At 41.2% G+C, this 8,653-nt stretch overlaps 1 long non-coding RNA gene across 1 annotated transcript; it reads right to left on the minus strand.

Moving 5' to 3' along the window:
* Positions 1–325: 325 nt before the first annotated feature.
* LOC115519389 lies at positions 326–7,649 on the minus strand. The gene is made up of 3 exons (XR_003970487.1): positions 7,592–7,649; positions 7,335–7,418; positions 326–525 (listed from the first exon to the last, which is right to left on the minus strand). It is a non-coding gene; the product is annotated as an uncharacterized LOC115519389 (long non-coding RNA).
* Between the last annotated feature and the right edge of the window lie 1,004 nt (positions 7,650–8,653).

An 8,653-nucleotide genomic window follows, 5' to 3' on the forward strand; every position in this document is an offset into this window, starting at 1 on the left:
TGGGGACAGAGAGACAGAGCATGAACGGGGGAGGGGCCGAGAGAGAGACACAGAATCGGAAACAGGCTCCAGGCTCTGAGCCATCAGCCCAGAGCCCGACGCGGGGCTCAAACCCACGGACCGCGAGATCGTGACCTGGCTGAAGTCGGACGCTTAACCGACTGCGCCACCCAGGCGCCCCTACAAAGTACATTATAGAGTAACAAATTTAAAATAAGGCATAGAGAAAACAGAAATAATGTTGACTTAATGAAATATACCTGTATTAGGATGTTTTCAGTAGTAAATGACAAAAGTCCAGATAAAACCCAAGTTTAAGCATAAAAGAGAGTTTATTGGCTCATTTAACTGAAAAGTCCAGTGGCAAAATAGTCTTTGGGCATGTTTGGATCCCTGGGCTCAAATAATGTCATCAGGATTTGGTTTCTATCTTCCAGGTTGGCTTTTTAAGCTTCAATTTTAAATAAGCTTCCATGTAGTAGCAAAGGTGGCCTGTCTACTCCATGCTTATATGGTCTTCAGCACCTGCAATATCAGAGGAAGAGAGTCTTTTTCCTTATAGGGTTAGTGAAAGTGTCAGTGATGGTTGTCATTGGCCAGATCTGGATCAAGTATAGGAGGAGGGGCAGGGTGGGGAGTTGGGAATCAGTTCCACTTGAACTACACAAGCTACAGCTGGGGAGAAGTGGTTTCTTGAAGGGATGTGGAATAACAAAAAACAAAAAAAAAAATGCAGGAATAATGTACTATAATACCTACTTACTTATAAAAAGAGGATTTTGGGGCGCCTGGGTGGCGCAGTCGGTTAAGCGTCCGACTTCAGCCAGGTCACGATCTTGCGGTGCGTGAGTTCGAGCCCCGCATCAGGCTCTGGGCTGATGGCTCAGAGCCTGGAGCCTGTTTCCGATTCTGTGTCTCCCTCTCTCTCTGCCCCTCCCCCATTCATGCTCTGTCTCTCTCTGTCCCAAAAATAAATAAACGTTGAAAAAAATTAAAAAAAAAAAGAAAAAAAAAGAGGATTTTAAGGAAGCATTAAGAAATAGTACAAAGTTGAGGTGCGATTGGGTGGCTCAGTTGGTTAAGCATCTGACTCTTGGTTTCCACTCAGGTCATGATCTCATGGTTCGTGAGTTCAAGCCCTGCGTGTGGCTCGTCACTGACAGTGCAGAGACTGCTTGGGTCTCTCTCTCTTTCTCTGCCTCTCCCCCAACCCCCTCTCTCTAAATAAATAAACTTTAAAAATTAAAAAAAGAGAAATGTTACAAAGTTAAAGTTTTAAGACTATTTTCAGCATATCAAAAGTTACTTTGGGGCCATAAGGGTAAAAAGAAACCAAGTAACTACTTAGGAAAATATGTTGAGAGATTAAGGAAAATATTATCTCTGTTATTAATATTTGTTAGAATTATAATGCTGATTCTTGACAGTGACTCTTCTCTCTTTTCTTGATCTCATTACTGTTTAGATCCTCCAAAGTCTTGGTTCATGAATTTATCCTTTTTTTTTTTTTTTTTTTTTTGCAACTCAGTCCTTTTCTAGATTTTCCCCCTGTTAAGTAACTCCATTCCCTCCCTCCCTAAGCAAATCAAAAGCCTCTGAATTCTATGGTCTTTCATGCTCCTCTCCCTTCTAATCATTGGTCAACTATAAAGACACTGTTTAGTTGGAAGTCATTGATGATTTCCTTAATCACTACATCCAATGGCCTTTGATCCTCCTCCATGGCTTGATGTTTCTATAGTATTTGACAAATACTGATTGACCCGTCTTGCTTGAAATGTGGATTTTTGGTTCCTATGTAACTCATTCTCCTGATGCCTCTCTTAGTTTTCTGATGACTTCTTCCGTGTTTACTCTGTTGGTTCTTCTTCCTTACCTTCTTTACATTTGGGTGATTCTCAAGGTTTTGGCTTCAAACTGTTTATCTATTCACTATCTTGGCAGTCGCAAACACTACTTTCAGAAGAAAAATATGCACCTTCAATTTAGATGCTTTTGATTAGTTCTTTCCAACATCTGCATGATCTGATCTTAACTATCCATTATGAGAGCCCAGTGTAACTTCTAAAAATCTTTTTCTCTGAATCCCATGGTAACTTTTTTTTAAAAATGGTACTACTTTCAAACTTAGATTAATTAATTAAATATAAGACTTGACTTACTTTCTAGCCTATAAGCTTCTTTGAGAACATTTTTGAATTCAACCCTGTGTCTCAGGATGCTAGTGAAACACATGGTGTATTTATCAATCTGTTTGTTCAACATACATTAAGCACCTATTATATATTGTGCTAGGTGCTGGATAAGGGGTGAAAAAAACATATTTGGTTTCTGCCCTCACAGAATTTATAGTCTTAAGAAATAACAAATCCAGGGGCCCCTGGGTGGCTCAGTCGGTTAAGCAGCCGACTTCGGCTCAGGTCATGATCTCGCGGTCCATGAGTTCGAGCCCCGCGTCGGGCTCTGTGCTGACAGCTCGGAGCCTGGAGCCTGCTTCGGATTCTGTGTCTCCCTCTCTCTGATCCTCCCCCATTCATGCTCTGTCTTTCTCTGTCTCAAAAATAAATAAACGTTAAAAAAATTAAAAAAAAAAGAAATAACAAATACATATTGTGCTACATGTTTAATAATACTTTGAGGGAATGAATCTTACATCTTTAACTCCTGTTTTATCCTCTCTCCCTTACATTTCCTGCACCCTTTGCCCAGATGATCCCACAGATTTCTCAAACTCAACAGCTGAATTAGATTCATGTGCAGTGGACACCCATGACCAAGAAGTTTGTCCTGTGCTAAAAAAACCTCAGAGTCAAGCACCTACTCTCTCCAAACCTTCTGATGATTTTAGCATTTATTACTATTTAGTATTTAGTTACCACCTCCTCCTTCTTACCTAGGGGAAAAATTGGTATTATTCTCTTTGATTCTTTCCTCTTTCCTCATATTTAGTTCTTTTCATTCAAACACTTACCATTCTTGTTTAGGGCCTTTTATCTGTAGCAGAGGTTGAAAATTAGTGACCCATGGGACTGTATCTAGCTGGCCAGATACAGTGATCTCGCGGTCCGTGAGTTCGAGCCCCACGTCAAGCTCTGTGCTGACAGCTCGGAGCCTGGAGCCTGCTTCGGATTCTGTGTCTCCCTCTCTCTGACCTTCCCCCATTCATGCTGTGTCTCTCTCTGTCTCAAAAATAAATAAACGTTAGGGGCGCCTGGGTGGCTCAGTCGGCTAAGCGTCCGACTTCAGCTCAGGTCACGATCTCACAGTTCGTGGGTTTGAGCCCTGCGTCGGGCTCTGTGCTGACAGCTCAGAGCCTGGAGCCTGTTTAATTTTCAACCTCTGCTACAGATAAAAGGCCCTAAACAAGAATGGTATTTTATTTGTCCTGTATAATATTCTTACAAATACGGTGTTCTTGTATCTCGGAAAAAATTTGAAAATCTGGCAACACGGAGTCTTCACTCATGCAAGAATTGCCTGGAGTTTTAGATGAGACATCTAAACTACCGCTAATCTCTACCATTCCTTATTCTTCTTACATCAAATTCATTTACTCATTTATGAAATCTTAATCCTTAGTTTAGGCATGTGAGTGTGCAATCTCTGGCCTATGTGATCACTGGATGTTAGTGCTAGAAGAGGTTTTAAGAGATCATCTTGTCTAACAGTCTCCTTCCTCCTCCTCTCTCTAAGAGATAAAGAATTGAGGCCCAAAGATCTTATATTATCTGACCAATGTTATACAGCTAACGTGTAACAGGATTCTATTATTGCCATTAGACCCCTTCCTCACCTGGGTGGGGTGAGTCCCTAATCTAGACCTAGTGTCCCTTGAATTCCCCATCCAGAGCCCTCACATAGAATTTTCAGGTTCAAGGTCTCTGGGCTTAAAACTCTTGCTTTATCAGGCCCTGAGGCCTGAGTCCTTTATCAGGTAAACTACAGGTAAACTAATTCTCAAAAATTAAAATATCTGTCCCAACCTTCCTAGTCTTTTTCTTCTAGTGCTTACCTATATATCTCTCATTTTCCTGGGGTGTTTGTGTGTTATCCAAAACATACCCTAGGCATTCCAACCTTTTTGATTTGTTTAGTGCTGTCCTCTCACCTAGATTATCTTTCCCCAAACTCTGCCTGACATAGCTTTTCTACCCTTTAAAGTCTATTTGAATGCTATCTCTCCCATACAGTGTAGTAGTTAAGGTGGTTTTCAAGGGACAGAATTGGCTTGAAATCCTGGCTCTTGTCTTTACCAGCTATGTGACCCTGGACAATTTATCTGATCTCTGTAAACCTGTTTCCTCTTTTGTAAAAGGGGAGTACCATCCCCTTTTACAAAAGGTTAAATGTGATCCCACTGGTTGAAAGCCTTTCTGTGTATTGCAGGAATCCCATCTCACTTTTTTGCTTCAAACATTGTCTTGATTTATAGTTCCTCATGTTAGTTATTCTGGTATTCATCATACTATTCATCTTACTAGTTTTTCATTAAATATCATAAATATGCAATTATGTTATAGTTATTCTTTCACAATAAATGAGGGCAGAAACTTTGTCTTACATGTGTTTCTATTTCTCACTGTACTTAATAAGAGCTTGTAATTACTGAGTTAATAAATAGGAATATAACCTTTCTGAGATGTTGCTAAATTCTATAAAAATAGAATAAACACAATAGTAATAGAGGAATCTCATATTATTCCCTTACCAGGACCTAGGGAAGAATTTTTCTCAGGTTTCTGTACCAAACTATACTTCTGTCTTTTAAAAAAAATTTTTTTTAACGTTTATTTAAAAAAAAATTTTTTTTAACGTTTATTTATTTTTGAGACAGAGAGATAGGGCATGAATGGGGTGGGTCAGAGAGAGAGGGAGACACAGAATCTGAAACAGGCTCCAGGCCCTGAGCTGTCAGCACAGAGCCCGACGCGGGGCTCAAACCCACGAACTGTGAGATCGTGACCTGAGCTGAAGTCGGACGCTTAGCCGACTGAGCCACCCAGGCGCCCCTAACGTTTATTTATTTTTGAGACAGAGAGAGACACAGCATGAATGGGGGAAGGTCAGAGAGAGGGAGACACAGAATCCGAAGCAGGCTCCAGGCTCCGAGCTGTCAGCACAGAGCTTGACGTGGGGCTCGAACTCACGGACCGCGAGATCATGACCTGAGCCAAAGTCGGACGCTTAGCCGACTGAGCCACCCAGGCGCCCTTACTTCTCTTAAACAACTTAAAAAAAAAATCTTACAGACCATGTGAAACTTAGAACTATGTTTTGCTTTAGTTGCTAGGGACCTCAGACTAATTTGTGGTAGCATGCCTCTACCAATTACATAGGACCTTTTGGCATGATTATTTTGGGGGTATTAACATACCCTTGCCTTTATTTTCTTTGTTTTCCAATAACTTTTTACCTTTTCCTATCATTTTTCTCCTATTATAGCATATATCTCTTTCTGAGCACACTCAATCTTTTCTGAGACTGGTGGGGGCATTGATAAATTATATGCATCTATAAGATACATTTAAAAAATAGTTCTCTCAGGTTGTTAGAGTATCAAATTTCTTTTGATCTTCTATTTCACAGAGAGCCATCATCTATTTCAAAGTCATTGGGAGAGCACTTCCCCAACTTCCTTCCTCACTTACAAAGTTAGTCACACCTTTAAAAGAGCAACATTATGGGGCGCCTGGGTGTCTCAGTCAGTAAAGCATCTGACTTCAGCTCGGGTCATGATCTCACAGTTCATGAGTTTGAGCCCCCACATTGGGCACTGTGCTGACAGCTCAGAGCCTGGAGCCTGCTTCGGATCCTGTGTCTCCCTCTCTCTCTGCCCTTCCCCAGCTCCCACTCTGTCTCTCTCTCTCTCAAAAATAAACATTAGAAAAAATAAAAGAGCAACATTTTATATGTCCTGAAAAATATATATTTGTCATGTGGAATACAGATAAGCAGAAAGCAGAATAGCAAAAAACAGAAAAACCCACCATGTGGTAAGAACCTACATATCGCTGCTTTCATAACCCACTTTTCTCTCTTAACAATGTACTTTACATATCTTTTCTTATCACTAAATAGTCTTCTAAATAATTTTTAACGGTTCAAGGCATCCCACTGATTATGTATCAGGGTAGTCAATCGGACTGCAACTCTACATTCCCTTCCTATAAAACCTGAAGATGCTCTTTTTTTCTTTCAATGTTTATTCATTTTTGAGAGAGTGAGAGAGAGAGAGAGAAAGTGCCAGCAGGGGAGGGGCAGAGAGAGAGGGCGACACAGGATTCAAAGCAGGCTCCAGGCTCTGAGCTGTCAGCATAGAGCCAGATGTGGGGCTCAAACCCATGAACTGTGAGATCATGACCTGAGCCGAAGTTGGACGATTAACTGACTGAGCCACCCAGGCGCCCCATAAAACCTGAAGATGCTTTTAAGGAAACTAACATAAGTGAACTTCTCTTATTTGCAACCATGTTATCCATGTCTAAGAAGTATGGGTATAATGCATTTCGCCTATCTTTCATTGGTGGACAAGCTGAAATGAACTCCATCCAGCTTAGTATGTGTGCAGTTTTGATCACTTCCTTTTGAGAACTTCCTAGAAGTACACTTCCTTAGTCAAAGTATATATACGTTTTAAGGATACAGAGTCCTAAAATGCCTGGGGGGGTGCCTATTTAACTGAGCCCTTGCCCAACACATATATTATTTTCTTTTTAATCTTTGCCAATTTTTTTTCTGCATACTCTTTTTTAAAAAATGTTTATTCATTTTGGAGAGAGTGAGTGTGAGCAGGGGAGGGGCAGAGAGTGAGGGGGACAGAGGATCTGAAGCAGACTGGGAGCCTGATGTGGGCTCAAACTCAGCAACTGTGAGATCATGACCTGAGCCAAAGTTGGATGCTCAAGCAACTGAACCACCCAGGCTCCCCAATCTTTGCCAATGTAATAAGCATTTAATATTCCATTTATAATATTACTAATGTGACTGAGTATACATATTATTTGCCATATATATGTATTTTGATATATCTTCATTACTCTTGCCAACTTATAATAGATTTAAAATTATAAACATCCACAACCCCCTTTGACATCTTCCTACCAGGTTCCATTTCCTAAGCTATTTATGTACTTGATGTGTGGATCTTATCTCCTCCTATTTCTTTACAGAATCATTCAATCAGTTATTCTCTTTGTTGGCAGTATCTTTAACCTCTGACTACTAGTTGTTTTTTTTTTTTTTCTCTTGTACTAATAAACACCACTACGTCTCCTCTTCTTAAAGAAAAATCCTAAATTTTTTCTTTTCCTTGCCATTCTTCTCTGGCTACTGACCTTTATCTTTTCCTTTACAGCCAAACTTCTTGAAAGAATTGTCTTCACGTGCTGCGTCCGCTTCATCTCTGTCTCTTCAACTCACTACAAAACAAGATTTACATTCAGGTCTTCAAAAGCCTTCTCTGTTGCTAAGATTTTAACAACGATTACATCCTATGCATATTTATGAAAAAGCAGGGTACAAGATGATTTTCCCCAAATAAACTCAACTGTGTAAAAAACATTTGGGCTGAGAAAACAGTGATAGGTAATACCTGACAAATTGAAGTCACTGCTAGGTAGTGGGGAGGACGGGTGCATTTTTTCTTTTTACTCACCTGAAAACAATTTACTTTGATATTAGAACACATTGCAATGTAATATTGTTATTATCAACTTAAATTTTCTACAAGGAAGAAAAAAACTTAGAGAAGTGACACGAGCCACTGGGCCACACTTACTTTCTTCTCCAGGAGGGCGTGACCCAGAGCCCCCTCCTCCCCCCCCCCCCCCCCCGGGGGCAGGTGTCCCCGGCGCGGGCACGACTGGATGACCTCCTGAGAGGACAGTCTTGTCTTAGAAAGGCCCTCATGCCCCTCATGCTGATCCCAAATGACCTCTGAGCATCCCGGACTCTACTGCCTAACAGCTTCAAACCGCGGATAACCGCCAATCGCTTCTAGTTGCCCTGGCAACAGCCAGCAACCCCAGCCCCGCCTAACCCGGCGTCTGTAGGTCGTCCCAGAATGCTGCGCGCCTTCTCTCATTCTCTTCTGGTTCGGAGGGCTGACTCCTTCCGGAAGTAGATGCCTGTCAGTCTCCTGTGACTGCTGGCGAAGAGGCGTTTTTCTGCGGAGGGCTGGGGGGCTTGGGGGGCTAGGGGGCGGGGTGGGGGGGGGATGTTTTGTTCTTTCCTAACATTCAAAATGACTGGAGAGCTTAGGAAAGGCTGTAAAGCCATCCCATTTTTGTGGGCCCTAGATAAATGGATTAAACCTTATTACAAAGCTGAAAGATGGAACACACTTTAAAATGATATGCAACTTCACGTGTTGCTGTGACATGCTTAAACAACTTACAAGTAAAAAGCAACTATTTTTGCTTTAGAAAACGAAGAGAAGCCCCAAAACAAAACAAAACACCCACGTCTCAGCCACAGAGAAATAAACACTGGGGTAGCCTTCCAGACTCTTGCCACAGATACAGTAAATGAAATTTCAAAATGGGATCGCGTTTATGCTGTTTTGTAACTTAACTTTTCTGAATATGTTTAAAAGGACCCTACAACAATATGGTTTCACGTATTCCATTGTATCTCTTGGACACTGAAACAGTTT

The sequence above is a fragment of the Lynx canadensis genome, chromosome B4 (genome assembly GCF_007474595.2).
Source record: "Lynx canadensis isolate LIC74 chromosome B4, mLynCan4.pri.v2, whole genome shotgun sequence".
Classification (NCBI taxonomy): domain Eukaryota; kingdom Metazoa; phylum Chordata; class Mammalia; order Carnivora; family Felidae; genus Lynx; species Lynx canadensis.